This window comes from Triticum dicoccoides, chromosome 2A (assembly GCF_002162155.2).
Source record: "Triticum dicoccoides isolate Atlit2015 ecotype Zavitan chromosome 2A, WEW_v2.0, whole genome shotgun sequence".
In the NCBI taxonomy this organism is placed as follows: domain Eukaryota; kingdom Viridiplantae; phylum Streptophyta; class Magnoliopsida; order Poales; family Poaceae; genus Triticum; species Triticum dicoccoides.
The window spans coordinates 417,494,366-417,508,720 of record NC_041382.1 but is presented as its reverse complement, the minus strand read 5'-3'; positions in this window follow the sequence as shown (position 1 = coordinate 417,508,720).

Sequence of the window (14,355 nt, the reverse complement as noted above, 5' to 3'; positions counted from 1 at the left end):
GCCCCCCTCTCCTTGTCCTATTCGGACCAAGGGAGGGGAGGGGCGCGCGGCCCACTTTGGGCAGCCCCTTCTCTTTTCCACTAAGGCCCACTATGGCCCATATAGCTCCCGGGGGGTTCCGGTAACCTCCCGGTACTCCGGTAAAATCCCGATTTCACCCCGAACACTTCCGATATCCAAACATAGGCTTCCAATATATCAATCTTTATGTCTCGACCATTTCGAGACTCCTCGTCATGTCCATGATCACATCCGGGACTCCAAACAAACTTCGGTACATCAAAATGCATAAACTCATAATATAACTGTCATCGTAACCTTAAGCGTGCAGACCCTACAGGTTCGAGAACAATGTAGACATGACAGAGACACGTCTCCGGTCAATAACCAATAGAGGAACCTGGATGCTCATATTGGCTCCTACATATTCTACGAAGATCTTTATCGGTCAGACCGCATAACAACATACATTGTTCCCTTTGTCATCGGTATGTTACTTGCCCGAGATTCGATCGTCAGTATTCCAATACCTAGTTCAATCTCGTTACCGGCAAGTCTCTTTACTCGTTCTGTAATACATCATCCCGCAACTAACTCATTAGTTGCAATGCTTGCAAGGCTTAAGTGATGTGCATTACTGAGGGGGCCCAAAGATACCTCTCCGACAATCGGAGTGACAAATCCTAATCTCGAAATACGCCAACCCAACATGTACCTTTGGAGACACCTGTAGAGCTCCTTTATAATCACCCAGTTACGTTGTGATGTTTGGTAGCACACAAAGTGTTCCTCCGGCAAACCGGAGTTGCATAATCTCATAGTCATAGGAACATGTATAAGTCATGAAGAAAGCAATAGCAACATACTAAACAATCGGGTGCTAAGCTAATGGAATGGGTCATGTCAATCAGATCATTCAGTTAATGATGTGATCCCGTTAATCAAATAACAACTCATTGTTCATGGTTAGGAAACATAACCATCTTTTATTAACGATCTAGTCAAGTAGAGGCATACTAGTGACACTTTGTTTGTCTATGTATTCACACATGTATTATGTTTCCGGTTAATACAATTCTAGCATGAATAATAAACATTTATCATGATATAAGGAAATAAATAATAACTTTATTATTGCCTCTAGGGCATATTTCTTTCAATAAGGGTTTGTGATGGGTACTTGGTATGTTGACTTTTGCGTAGACCTCCCCGGCAAGGGCGCCAGAAATCCTTCTTGCTACCTCTTGAGCACTTGCGTTGGTTTTCCCTTGAAGAGGAAAGGGTGGTGCAACAAAGTAGCGTAAGTATTTCCCTCAGTTTTTGAGAACCAAGGTATCAATCCAGTACGAGGCTACGCGCGAGTCCCTTATACCTACACAAAACAAATAAATCCTCGCAACCAATGCGATAAGGGGTTGTCAATCCCTACACGGTCACTTACGAGAGTGAGATCTGGTAGATATGATAAGATAATATTTTTGGTATTTTTATGATAAAGATGCAAAGTAAAATAAAAGCAATGAAAATAACTAAGTATTGGAAGATTAATATGATGAAGATAGACCCGGGGGGCATAGGTTTCACTAGTGGCTTCTCTCAAGGGCATAATTATTTTACGGTGGGTGAACAAATTACTGTTGAGCAATTGACATAATTGAGCATAGTTATTAGAATATCTAGGTATGATCATGTATATAGGCATCACGTCCGAGACAAGTAGACCGACTCCTGCCCGTATCTACTACTATTACTCCACACATCGACCGCTATCCAGCATGCATCTAGAGTATTAAGTTCATAAGAACAGAGTAACACCTTAAGCAAGATGACATGATGTAGAGGGATAAATTCATGAAATATGATAAAAACCACATCTTGTTATCCTCGATGGCAACAATACAATACGTGCCTTGCTGCCCCTACTGTCACTGGGAAAGGACACCGCAAGATTGAACCCAAAGCTAAGCACTTCTCCCATTGCAAGACAGATGAATCTAGTAGGCCAAACCAAACTGATAATTCAAAGATACTTGCAAAGATAACCAATCATACATAAAAGAATTCAGAGAAGATTCAAATATTGTTCATAGATAAACTTGATCATAAACCCACAATTCATCGGTCTCAACAAACACACCGCAAAAGAAGATTACATCGAATAGATCTCCACAAGAGAGGGGAGAACTTTGTATTGAGATCCAAAAAGAGAGAATAAGGCATCTAGCTAGTAACTATGGACCCGAAGGTCTGAGGTAAACTACTCACACTTCATCGGAGAGGCTATGGTGTTGATGTAGAAGCCCTGCGTGATCGATGCCCCCTCCGACGAAGCTCCGAAACAGGCCCCAAGATGGGATCTCGTGGATACAGAAAGTTATGGCGGTGGAATTAGGGCTTTGTCTCCGTATCTGATCGTTTGGGGGTACGTAGGTATATATAGGAGGAAGACGTCCGTGGAGCAATAGGGGGCCCACGAGGGTGGAGGGCGCGCCTGGGGGGGGGGGTAGGCGCGCCCCCTACCTTGTGGCTTCCCTATTGGTTGCTTGATGTAGGGTCCAAGTCTCCTGGATCTTGTTCGTTCCAAAAATCACGTTCCCGAAGGTCTCATTCCGTTTGGACTCTGTTTGATATTCCTTTTCTTCGAAACCCTAAAATAGGCAAAACAACAACATTTCTGGGCTGGGCCTCCTGTTAATAGGTTAGTCCCAAAAATAATATAAAAGTGTATAATAAAGCCCAATAATGTCCAAAACAGATGATAATATAGCATGGAGCAATCAAAAATTATAGATACGTTGGAGACGTATCATCAGTCTATTGATGGGAAAGATTAAGATGCTCGCCCAGTCCGGATTGTCAATAGTTGAGGTAATGGTGATCTCCATAGCGCGGGGGGTCCAACTACTCCAATACAGAGGGCTTCCCATGTGGCACTATAATGGGAAAGATGACGCCTCACGCTACGGTCGGAACGGTCCGAAAACCCCCGCCACTTTGGTCAAAATATTAGCCGAACTGTACAAAGGGGAGAAGGCGGAGTTCACTTGCCTCTAATGTCGAGATGGATTTTTCATGTATAATCCTCCCAGCTGGGTAAGCTCCAATCCCACCATTTTACTCCTCTCCCTGAATTATTTTCGATGAACAGTAACCTATCCACTCGCTACAGGAATGGCGGAAGGCTATCGAGGGGATCCATAGCCACGCTCCCCAGCCAGAGGGTCATAGCCGGGACCTTGACCCTGGATTCGAAGAAGATCCAAACATATTTGTGGAGCTCGAGGATGGAGTATTCTATCAGACGAGTTACGATGGTATGGAAGTACCCATCATTGCCGATTACCCCGGTCTCCTCCCTGCTTCGCATGTGAGTAATTTAAAAGACACCTTCTTCGAAAGACTTTCCGTACTATGCCTCACCCACCACACTATTTTGTGTTTCAAAGGGGAGGCGCTCGACGCCACAACGTGCACCAGAAGCGTTCGAGGAGAACGGCGCTCGCGCCGAGCATATCTTCGAAGAGGAAGGCAAATGATAACACGGCAGAGCCCTCGTCTAAGAGGTAAGGTTTTCCTTTCAAGAATACACCTTCTGATCCCACATCAAATCATGATGCCATTCGCCGAATTCTATCAGGAAAAGTATCCGTCGGACTGTGTCCGGGGATCCAGCCGGACGTGCCTCCACTAGTCAGGTTCCGGACCCTGCCCTAAGGATGGGGGCTGACACGGGAGTGGCGCCGAACTGTCCTTCCACAGAGGATTCAGACGATATGTCCGTCCCGAACTCTGAAGTGGAGAGCGCCATGAATCATCGTCGCCGGAGGGCCACTCTTCATGACCCCGACTTTTCGAAGGAGGCATTTGATGCCTTCAGCTCAGACGATGCGTACATCCAAGTTGCTCGGGATGGGCTTGCCGGAGCCACGGACCAACATCTAAAAGATATGCGGGTAAGCATAGATTTAATAGTCATACACATGTAGCCCCTGAGACTTAAAGAAGTTGATACAACTGATTTAAGGATCATTGTATAACCAGGTGCTTACGGAGAAGAACAGTCTGTTATCTCAGGAACTAGAAAAGTATCGGACCCAGCTAACTGCTGCTAATGCCGAACTGGAGAAATCCAAGAAGGCGTCTCCTGGTAATGTTCCCCTCCATCGAGAAAACATAATGACATAGCAATAATGCTAACACAATTTCTCACCTCTTAATAGGATCATTAGATTAACTGTAAGAGCAATTGAAGGCCGCTCAAGACGGAGAATGAGAAGCCAAAAAACTGCTAGCCGCGGGCGAGCGTGTGCTAACAAAAGTCGCGATGGAGAAAAACAAGCTCCAGAATTGGAATACCCAACTGGGTGAGGAACTGAAAGATGTACGGGCCCAGCTGGCTGACTCCGTAAAGGAGAATAAAAGGTTGCGAGGCGGCATATTCAGTATGTGGTCGAACTTACCTTTGAATAATTCGGAGATATGGGGGACTGACAGAGTTATGTCTGCAGGTATGCTGACCGGTCGTCCCGAAGAGGTTATGTCCGGATTCTCGAGCGATCTGCTACAAGAGCTGTCGCAAGTGCACGAGCAGGCTCGGCAGGCGATGCGAAGTGTTGCCAAGGACTTATGGACATCCGCCTCCCCTCTGGGAAAGATGGAGGAGCATATACATCTATTAAAGGGAGTGCGGCGGCACTTTCGACTGTGGAAGATATCGGCCTGCCGGGAAGGTGCACGAGAAGCCTGGGCCATGGTGAAAACACGGTATACCAAGCTTGATCCGAATCATATGGCTCGGGTCGGACCTCTAGGGTCAGATGGAAAAGAAGTTCCCGTTAATTTTGTATATGACCAAGTAGAAGTAGCCACCAAGTATTCCTAGCAGGATTGTAAGTTAGACCGCCTGCTGGACGGTATAGAGGAGGAAATTTTTGAGTCCTAGTGACTATGTACTTTCCTTGACATATGTAACTCTAGCTGAATTATAAAAACGATTATCATGGCAGACCTTTTCGCTTCGACCTCTAGACCCGAAGGTACGAAGTGTTTCTAAATACCTGAGCGGTAAAATAGATCAGGGTATGCGTGGAAACCAGGCGTAGGGGTCATAGTTGCTTGAAAAGACAAGTTGTATCCGGCTAGTTATGTTATATTACATCATGATTGTAAGAAACATCTTCCAGAGAGAATAGTTCCGTTAAGGGTTCCTTTCCCTGGGTGTGCCTGCGTTAAAATGCAGGTCCGAACTGTGATTGGTAGCATCACAGTATAGGTAATCATCTGGGGGTTCATAGTGGAAGGAATATAAAACATCTTTAGTCCGCCGACCAAATATTCCTTAAGAACACTAGCTTTCGGCTTCACCCAGTCTAAAGTACACATCCGAACTAACGGGAAGGTAGGGCATAAGCACAGGAGCCAGGCAACCCAGCTTGGCCAAAACTTAAGTCATATCGATGCATATAATGGCGAAGAAAAGGTACATATGGGAAAAACGCATATGTGATGAGCTTGATGCTCGGAAAATAAGCTTCTGCCCGGGAAGTCCCCATGTATAATGGACATACATGTTTGAGGATGTGTACATCACAGGTGCACATTTTAGCCGTGCGAAAGCTTTAAGGCTTAGAAAAAAAAGAAGAATGAAAAGGGAGGAAAAAATAAAGGAAACAACAGGGAGAAGGAGACGAACGAATAGTTCGGCGCTAGGCATAGAATCTTCGGAGTCTGGCCGCGTTCCAGGGGTTCGGCTCTAGGCGATTGTCTGATGCAGCACGCAGGCAGTATGCTCCTCCAGTGAAAACTTTGTCAATGATGAAGGGACCTTCCCACTTGGTCTTGAGTTTGTCCTTTTTCTTCTCCGGCAAGCGTAGAACGAGTTCACCAACATTATAAGTCTTGGCCCATACTTCTCTGCTTTTATATCTACGGGCCTGTTGTTGATAAAATGCGGAATGGGCTTTTGCAACATCTCGCTCTTCCTCCAGGGCGTCTAGGCTGTCCTGCCGATCAAGCTCGGCCTCTCTCTCTGCGTACATGCGCACTCGAGGTGAGTTATGAATAATATCGCAAGGCAACACAGCTTCCGCGCCATACACCATGAAGAAAGGTGTATATCCAGTAGTGCGGTTGGGCGTGGTCCGCAGCCCCCAGAGTACGGAGTCGAGCTCCTCAACCCAGTGCTTGTCTGATTCTCTCAAAGACCGCACTAGTCTGGGTTTGATGCCGCTCATAATAAGACCATTGGCCCGTTCGACTTGACCGTTTTTTTGCGAGTGATAGACAGAGGCGTAATCGAGCTTAATGCCCAGATTAGCACACCAAGTTTTCACCTCATCGACCGTGAAATTGGAGCCGTTATCGGTGATGATGCTGTATGGAACACCATAACGGTGCACCACACAGGATATGAATTCTATCACTGGCCCCACCTCGGCCGTTTTAACTGGTTTGGCCTCTATCCACTTAGTGAATTTATCCACCATGACCAGCAGATACTTTCTCTTATGGCTTCCTCCTTTAAGGGGTCCAACCATATCGAGCCCCTAGACCGCGAAAGGCCAAGTGATGGGGATCGTTTGTAGAGTGGTGGGGGCATATGGCTTTGGTTGGTGAAGAGCTGGCATCCGACGCAACATTGGACAAGGTCCTGTGCATCTGCTTGGGCCGTCGGCCAGTAAAAACTTGTACGGAAGGCCTTGCTAACAAGGGCCCGAGGTGCGGCGTGGTGCCCTCCGAGACCGGCATGTATTTCAGCCAAGAGATGCCGCCCCTCTTCCTCGGAGATACATCTTTGAAGAACTCCGGTAGCGCTTTTCTTGTAGAGCTCTCCGTCGTGGACCTTGTAGGCCTTCGAATGCCGGACAATGCGGCGAGCCTCATTCTGATCCTTCGAGAGTTCTCTCCTATTAAGGTAGGCCAAGAAGGGTTCGGTCCATGGGGCAATGACTGCCATGATGAGATGGGCGACGGTGTTATTCGATGGCGGAGCCCCCGATGATATCGTTGTGTTCGGAATCTGGGGTTATGTTCGGATCCGGACTGGTGTTGCCGCTCTCCCCTTGCCACACCACGGACGGCTTAAAAATCCTTTCTAGAAAGATGTTAGGTGGGACGGGGTCGCGCTTAGCGCCGATGCGAGCAAGGAAGTCTGCCGCTTGATTACTTTCTCGAGCCAGGTAATGAAACTTGAGCCCCTTAAACCAAGCCAACATTTCTAGGACGGCGTTGCGATAAGCCGCCATCTTCAGATCTTTGGCATCAAAATCTCCATTTAAGTGAGATATTGCGAGGTTTGAGTCCCCGTGCACTTCCAGGGGTTGTATGCTCACGGAGACAGCAATCTAGAGACCATGCAATAAGGCCTCATATTCGGCTGCGTTATTGGAGTCTGTGTATAATATTTGGAGCACGTACTAGACTACGTCTCTAGTGGGGGACGTTAAAACGACGCCCGCTCCTAATCCTGCCAGCATTTTGGAACCATCGAAATACATAACCCAGCTGGAATATGTGCCGTACTCTTTAGGGAGTTCGGCCTCTGTCCATTCGGCGGCGAAGTCCGCCAGTACTTGGGATTTGATGGCTCGACGCGGTTTGTATGTTATGTCGAATGGAAGGAGCTCAATGGCCCATTTGGCTATCCGGCCCGTAGCATCGCGGTTGTTTATTATATCATTGAGTGGTACTTCGGAAGCCACCGTGATAGAACATTCTTGGAAGTAATGTCGTAGCTTCCGGGATGCCATGAAGACAGCGTATGCTATCTTTTGATAATGAGGGTACCGGGATTTGCATGGTGTGAGGACAGTGGATACATAATATACCAATGTCTGAAGTGGGAATTTGTGTCCGTCCTGCTCTCGCTCAACGACGAGCACGGCGCTCACCACTTGGTGTGTTGCTGATATGTATAATAACATGGGTTCGCCGACGTTCGACGCGGCCAGGATTGGGTTGCTCGCAAGAAGGGGTTTTATTTCTTCCAATCCGGCTGTTGCCGCATCCGTCCACTCAAAGTGATCGGTGCACCAGAGGAGGCGATACAGTGGCAATGCCTTTTCTCCCAATTTGGAGATAAAGCAGCTTAGAGCTGCCACACATCCTGTGAGTTTTTGGACCTGTTTAAGGTCCGTTAGCATAGCCAATTGTGACAACGCCCGGATTTTGGCTGGATTTGCTTCAATTCCTCTATTGGAAACGATGAAGCCCAGCAGCTTTCCAGCAGGGACGTCGAAAACACACTTTTTCGGATTGAGATTGATGTCATATGCTCAGAGGTTGTCGAATGTGAGACGTAAATCGTCTATTAGTGAGTCGACGTGCCTAGTTTTAATGACGACGTCTTCCACGTATGCTTCAACTATCTTGCCGATCTGTTTCTCCAGGCATGTTTGAATCATGTGTTAGTAGGTGGCCCCGGCGTTTTTGAGCCTGAAGGGCATGGTGTTGAAACAGAATGACCCATATGGGGTAATGAATGCCGCTGCGGCTTGATCGGACTCCTTCATTTTAATTTGATGGTATCTGGAATATGCGTCGAGGAAGCACAGTGAGTCGTGTCCTGCGGTGGCATCAATAATCTGGTCGGTGCGGGGGAGGGGGAAGGGATCCTTAGGGCAGACCTTATTGAGGTCTTTGAAATCGACGCACAGGCGCCATGATTTATCCTTCTTTGGCACCATCACCAAGTTTGCTAGCCAGTCCGGGTATTTTATTTCTCTAATGAAACCGGCCTCGATTAGCTTGGCTAGCTCCTCCCTCATAGCTTGACGTTTGGGTCCGGAAAAACATCGCAATGTTTGCTTGACCGGTTTACATCCCTTCAATATATTGAGGTTGTGTTCGGCCAATCTGCGTGGGATTCCTGGCATATCAGAAGGGTGCCAGGCGAATATATCCCTGTTCTCACGCAGAAACTCTCGTAGCGCGGTGTCGACCGTTGGGTCTAGTTGTGCCCCGATAGATGCTGTCTTCTTAGGGTCCATTGGATGGACTTGGAATTTGACTATTCCTTTTGCTGGTTTGAAGGAGGTGGATTTGGGTCATTTGACCAGGATTACATTGTCCCTATCCACCATGGAGCGTAATGCGGTTAATTCTTCGGTCGCGAGGGCTTCAGATAATGCCTCAAGGGCCAGGGATGCGGTTTTATTTTCGGCGCGGAGTGCTATGTCCGGATCACTAGCGAGAGTGATTATGGCGTTGGGCCCCGGCATCTTGAGCTTCATATACCCATAGTGGGGTATAGCCCGGAAGCGTGTAAATGCATCTCACCCCAATAGGGCGTGATATCCACTGTTGAAAGGGGCCACTTGGAAGGTTAGTTCTTCGGTCCGATTATTCTTCGGTGTGCCGAATACCACGTCGAGCGTGATTTTTCCCGCGCATCGCGCCTCTCAACTAGGAATAATTCCTCGGAAGGTCGTGCTATTTTGCTTGATGAGGCTCCTGTCTATTTCCATTTTGCTGAGTGTATCCTCGTAAATGAGGTTTAGTCCGCTGCTGCCGTCCATTAGAACCTTGGTGAGCCGAAAGCCGTCCACAATTGAACTGCGGACCAAGGCGGCTGGTGCCTGGATTGTCTTGAATTTTGGTTCGTCATCAACATTGAAATTTATGGCCGTGTCATTCCAAGGGTTTGTTCCTGCGATTTGGCAGACTTCGGCGAGGTCGCGGAGTGCCCTTTTGCGCTTATTGTTTGAAGCGGAAGTCTTGAAGACTGTCAGTACTCTGAGGTCGTCGTCTTCTGGGGGATATTGCTCTAGGTTATTTTTGGTGAGGATATCCTCGCCGCTCTTGGCCACCTGCCGGAGTATCCAACATGCTCTAAGGCTGTGGGTTGATATAGTATCCGGTGTTGTGTGTAACTTGCATGGTCCATCGAGCCATCCCTCCAGAACGGTTATGTGTCCCATAACGGGCTTATATTTCTTTATCATTGGGTCGGGCGTGCTACGAGGGTGCGTCCTTTTCACCTGAACAAGGGATTGGGTGGAAACCGGCGGTTCCCAGCGAGCTGCCTGAGTTTTCCAGGCGCTTTCCATTGCACAATACTTGTATACTATGGTTGCCAAGTATGCGAAGCGTGATATGTGATGACGATGATGGCGTTGAGGATTCGTTCATCCATGCAATTGTTGTGGAATGCTGAGATCGCGTCTTCGTCATGGCAATCTTCAATCTTATCTTTGACAAGGAGGAATCTGGCCCAGAAGTGGTGGACCGTTTCCTGAGACTGTTGTCGTATGCCCATGAGAGCGCTTATGTCTGGGTGGGTGGGTGGTTTGAAATCCGAACCCTGACCCGGTTTAGGATCCGGAGTTTGAAGAACTTCCGGACTTAGTAGTTCGGGCTCCGGGATGTCAACTGATTTTTTGGGCTTGTCGTCTGATTGTATGTTCGGAGGACAAGACATGTCTTTCTGCAGGTAGGTGTCTGGCTCTTCAAACTCAGAGATCCGAATGTAGTTCGTCCTCAATATAGAGGAAGAGTTGTTGTCTTGCTCCTCTACTACCGCTACTTGATGGGTGATCAACTAAGTTTTAATTTCTCTCTGGTCAGGTTTAAGCCCAATCCGATCATAGTCTGTGACGACCCCCAGGGCGGCAATGCGATCTAGGAGCTCATTTAAAGACGATAGCTCCGCTGAATCCATCTGCTTGGAGTACTTGGAGTCAATAGGGAGGGGATTTTCGATGACCCGAGAAGTCATCATAGGCTTAACGGCCAAATGGGCGGTCATGTTGAAGCCGCCCAGCCGGAGGGTTTGGCCTGGGGCCAGTGTTCCTCCAGAGGTGACGTTGTCCTTGAGAAAAAAGCGAGCCATCGATCCTATCTTTCGACGTCACAACGGAACTCTCAATGAAAGCACCAATGTCGGTGTCAAAACTGGCGGATCTCGGGTAGGGGGTCCCGAACTGTGCGTCTAAGGTCGATGGTAATAGGAGACAAGGGACACAATGTTTACCCAGGTTCGGGCCCTCTCTATGGAGGTAATACCCTACTTCCTGCTTGATTGATCTTGATGAATATGAGTATTACAAGATTTGGTCTACCACGAGATCGTAATGGCTAAACCCTAGAAGTCTAGCATGTCTGACTATGATTATGAGGAGATCTGTCTACGGGCCTAGCCCTCTGGTTTATATAGATACCGGAGGGATCTAGGGTTACATAAGGTCTGTTACAGAGAAAGGAATCTTCATATTTGGACGCCAAGCTTGCCTTCCACGCCAAGGAGAGTACCATCCGGACACGGGTAGAGTCTTCGGTCTTCGCATCTTCACAGCCGATGAGTCCGGCCCATGTCCAATAGGTCGGACGCCCGAGGACCCCTTAGTACAAGACTCCCTTAGGGGGGCAGTCCCCTCCTATTCCTCGGCGACAGACAGCCGCCCCGTGAGAGGATGGTGGGGAAGCGTCATCAGGCCAACTGCTTTTCTCCTCTTGCAGTTGGGTTTGGTCGACCAAGACTCCACCGGCTCGCTCTAGCATGACACCCTCACAAATGACACCCTGTAGATGCTCGATCCTTCAATCTCTGGTGGATGCTCCATCTGGGATCGATACTCCCACCACCGCTGCCTCACGATTGGATTCGGTGAATCTGTTTGCTCCATGTCCCAGAGGAGCAACTCTATGTACTCTGATGCGACTCCCTTCGGGAGTATCACCGCCTTTTTGCTCTGTTGCATATGTTTGGCCATGGATGTCGTCGTCGCCGCTAGTTGGTCCTTGTTGTCAAACCAAGACTATATCTCCAACATCCTAGCTAGCTTCACAGGGTCGTCGTCTGCGATCCTCATGTATCGGCTGTTCTCCTCCATCGATCTACTTCTCCACAGCACCTTCACTCACTAGTGGTGGTTTTTGAATGGAAGAGGAGAGGAGCGGCATTGGTTTTGGATTAGAACGGGAGAGGAGCGGCGCTGGTTTTGGATTGAATAGGAGAGGAGGGGCGGAGGTTTTGAAATGGAAGAGGATAGGAGCAGCGCTGGATTTAGATTGGAACATGAGAGGAGTGGCGGTGGTTTAGGAGGAGTGGAGCAACACTGGTCTTGGAAGTATTTTTTTGTTTTGCGTATTTTGGGTCAAAGTTTGACCATGTACTATATTTGACAAGAAAAATGTGAATGCATGTCACCAAAAAATTGTATCGTTTGGTTCTTATCTGAATGTACTTTCAAATTATATTATTTTTTCAATGTATAACATATATTTTATTTTTGAAAATCATGGTCAATTATGATCCAGAATAAAAGGGGGACTAGTTAATGTGGGGTCGCTTTCTTAGTTGAAGGATAAATTGATTTTGATTTTGATCCAGTCACAGCGTGCCGGCCCTCTCATCCAATCCTAAATCGCTGCCGCACGCTCCTCTCCCTCTTCTCCATTGCAAAACCACCTCCTCTCCTCTCCATCATCTCCATCCCAAAACCACCGTCTCGCCTCTCCCCTTTCTCCATTGCAAAACCACCCCTCTCCTCTCCATCTTCTCCATTTCAAAACCACCGTCTCGCCTCTCCCTCTTCTCTATTGAAAGACCACCGTCTCTCCTCCCATCTTCCAAAGCTAGTACCGGACCTCTCAGAAGGACATCAATGGAGAGGATGCATCAGCGAATCGGGCAAACCACCGGCGGCGACCAGGCAAAGTTAGCCAGGTTGAAGGAGATCCTTACTTGGTTTGACAATGAGTGGGAGATTTCAAGGACGATGAGGGCCATGTGGCAATGTATGTGAAAGAGCGAGACGGCGATGATGAGGGCGGCGATGTACTCCTCGACGGCAGCCATGCCTAGTCAAATTCGTTACTATAGACTTTACGAACGACAGAATAGTCCTGGGTCAGATATGCCTCGTTGTAGGCGAGCCCTTCGACCTCTAGAAGAATGGGCTGGTGTCCTCCCGTGATCATCCTTCAATGCTGACCCTGGCAGGAGCCATGGTTCATCCTTCGTACGGTAAACTGAAGAAACCTCCGCCCAAGTTTCATCATCATGCATGGCAGTGGAATGTACTAGATTTAGGCCACATCTAGTTTGCTGCAATGGATGCCTACCTTTATTTCAATATCTACAAGGGTTGGATGAAGAGCAAGAGCCAAGTGTGTGGTTCAAGCAAAGAAGTATCGACCAAGAGGACAAGGGGCAAGGACGGAGTCGAGCACGTGCACGAGGAGTCCGAGTAAGGTGGCAGTGTCGTTGCTCATGGTGGTTCTAATGAAGTGTCTACCAGATTAGTTGCTTAGTTCAATTTCAGGAGTGCTTAGTTTCATTTGAGGGGTGTATTGTGGTGATCCCCTAGCAGAAGTATGTTTTGTTCCTTCTTGTTACTTTAACTCTCCAGTATGTACATACTAGTATTTCTTACAGTTCATCTTTTAGTTGGTATAGTACCATTGGTACGCGTCGTTGCTATACAAATGGTTTTTAACCCCTTTCCGCGACAGCGTTCGGAACCTTCACCTAGTGAGTGACTGCGATAGGAGGCCCCTTCCCACACGACCTAGAAACTGTGGGGGATATGCCCTCCTGACACACACGCTCGGCAAAATGAGGTCGTGTGCGACCGGCGAGCGATGAAATACGGTTATACGTATAGTAGTGCTAAAAAATACAATTATACATGTGAAATCGTTTCTGGTCATAAATACATCCCACACAGTCAATCCCCGCTCAACGTTTCTGTTCGTATATACATCCCACATAGTAACTCCAAGGAAAACGTTTGTACAAGGTGGTGTAACGCAAACAGTTTTCAAGAGAATGTCATGTGTGATTGTTCATTGATCCAACACGGTTTATTCCTATAAACTGTGTACTTTGTCCGAGGTCATCGCCCACGGTGTTTTCTCAATAACCGTTTGCAATAGGAAAACCCAATTAGCAGGCTAATTGCCCTATTATTATTATTAATATATTTACTAATCTATTTGACATTCATATTAAGCACATAATATATTTCATTTCCATATTAAGGAAGCAGGATTTCATAATTGAAATACATCAAAGTACAACATGATATAGCTTCAGCACTCAGCTACCCCATTACACAACTACACCAGCACCAAGTTTGACATGCAACATCTAGAACCTTTTGAAATTAGCATCATATACGGTACATAGACAGATGCATCTTATCTCGAAAATTGCTGAAGTGGAAGGCGAATATTGAGACTTCATTCATGTTGAAGGTCTTTGCAACTTTAGGCCAATGCCTGTGGATGACTGATCGTCCATCCTTCGACCTCTTCAGGAACACTTCAATATTGAACCGTAGGTGTTGTATGAAAACTTTCCTCGCCTCCTGACCACAGAGGTGGTTTGAGAGGTAATCATCAGTGAACTGCTTT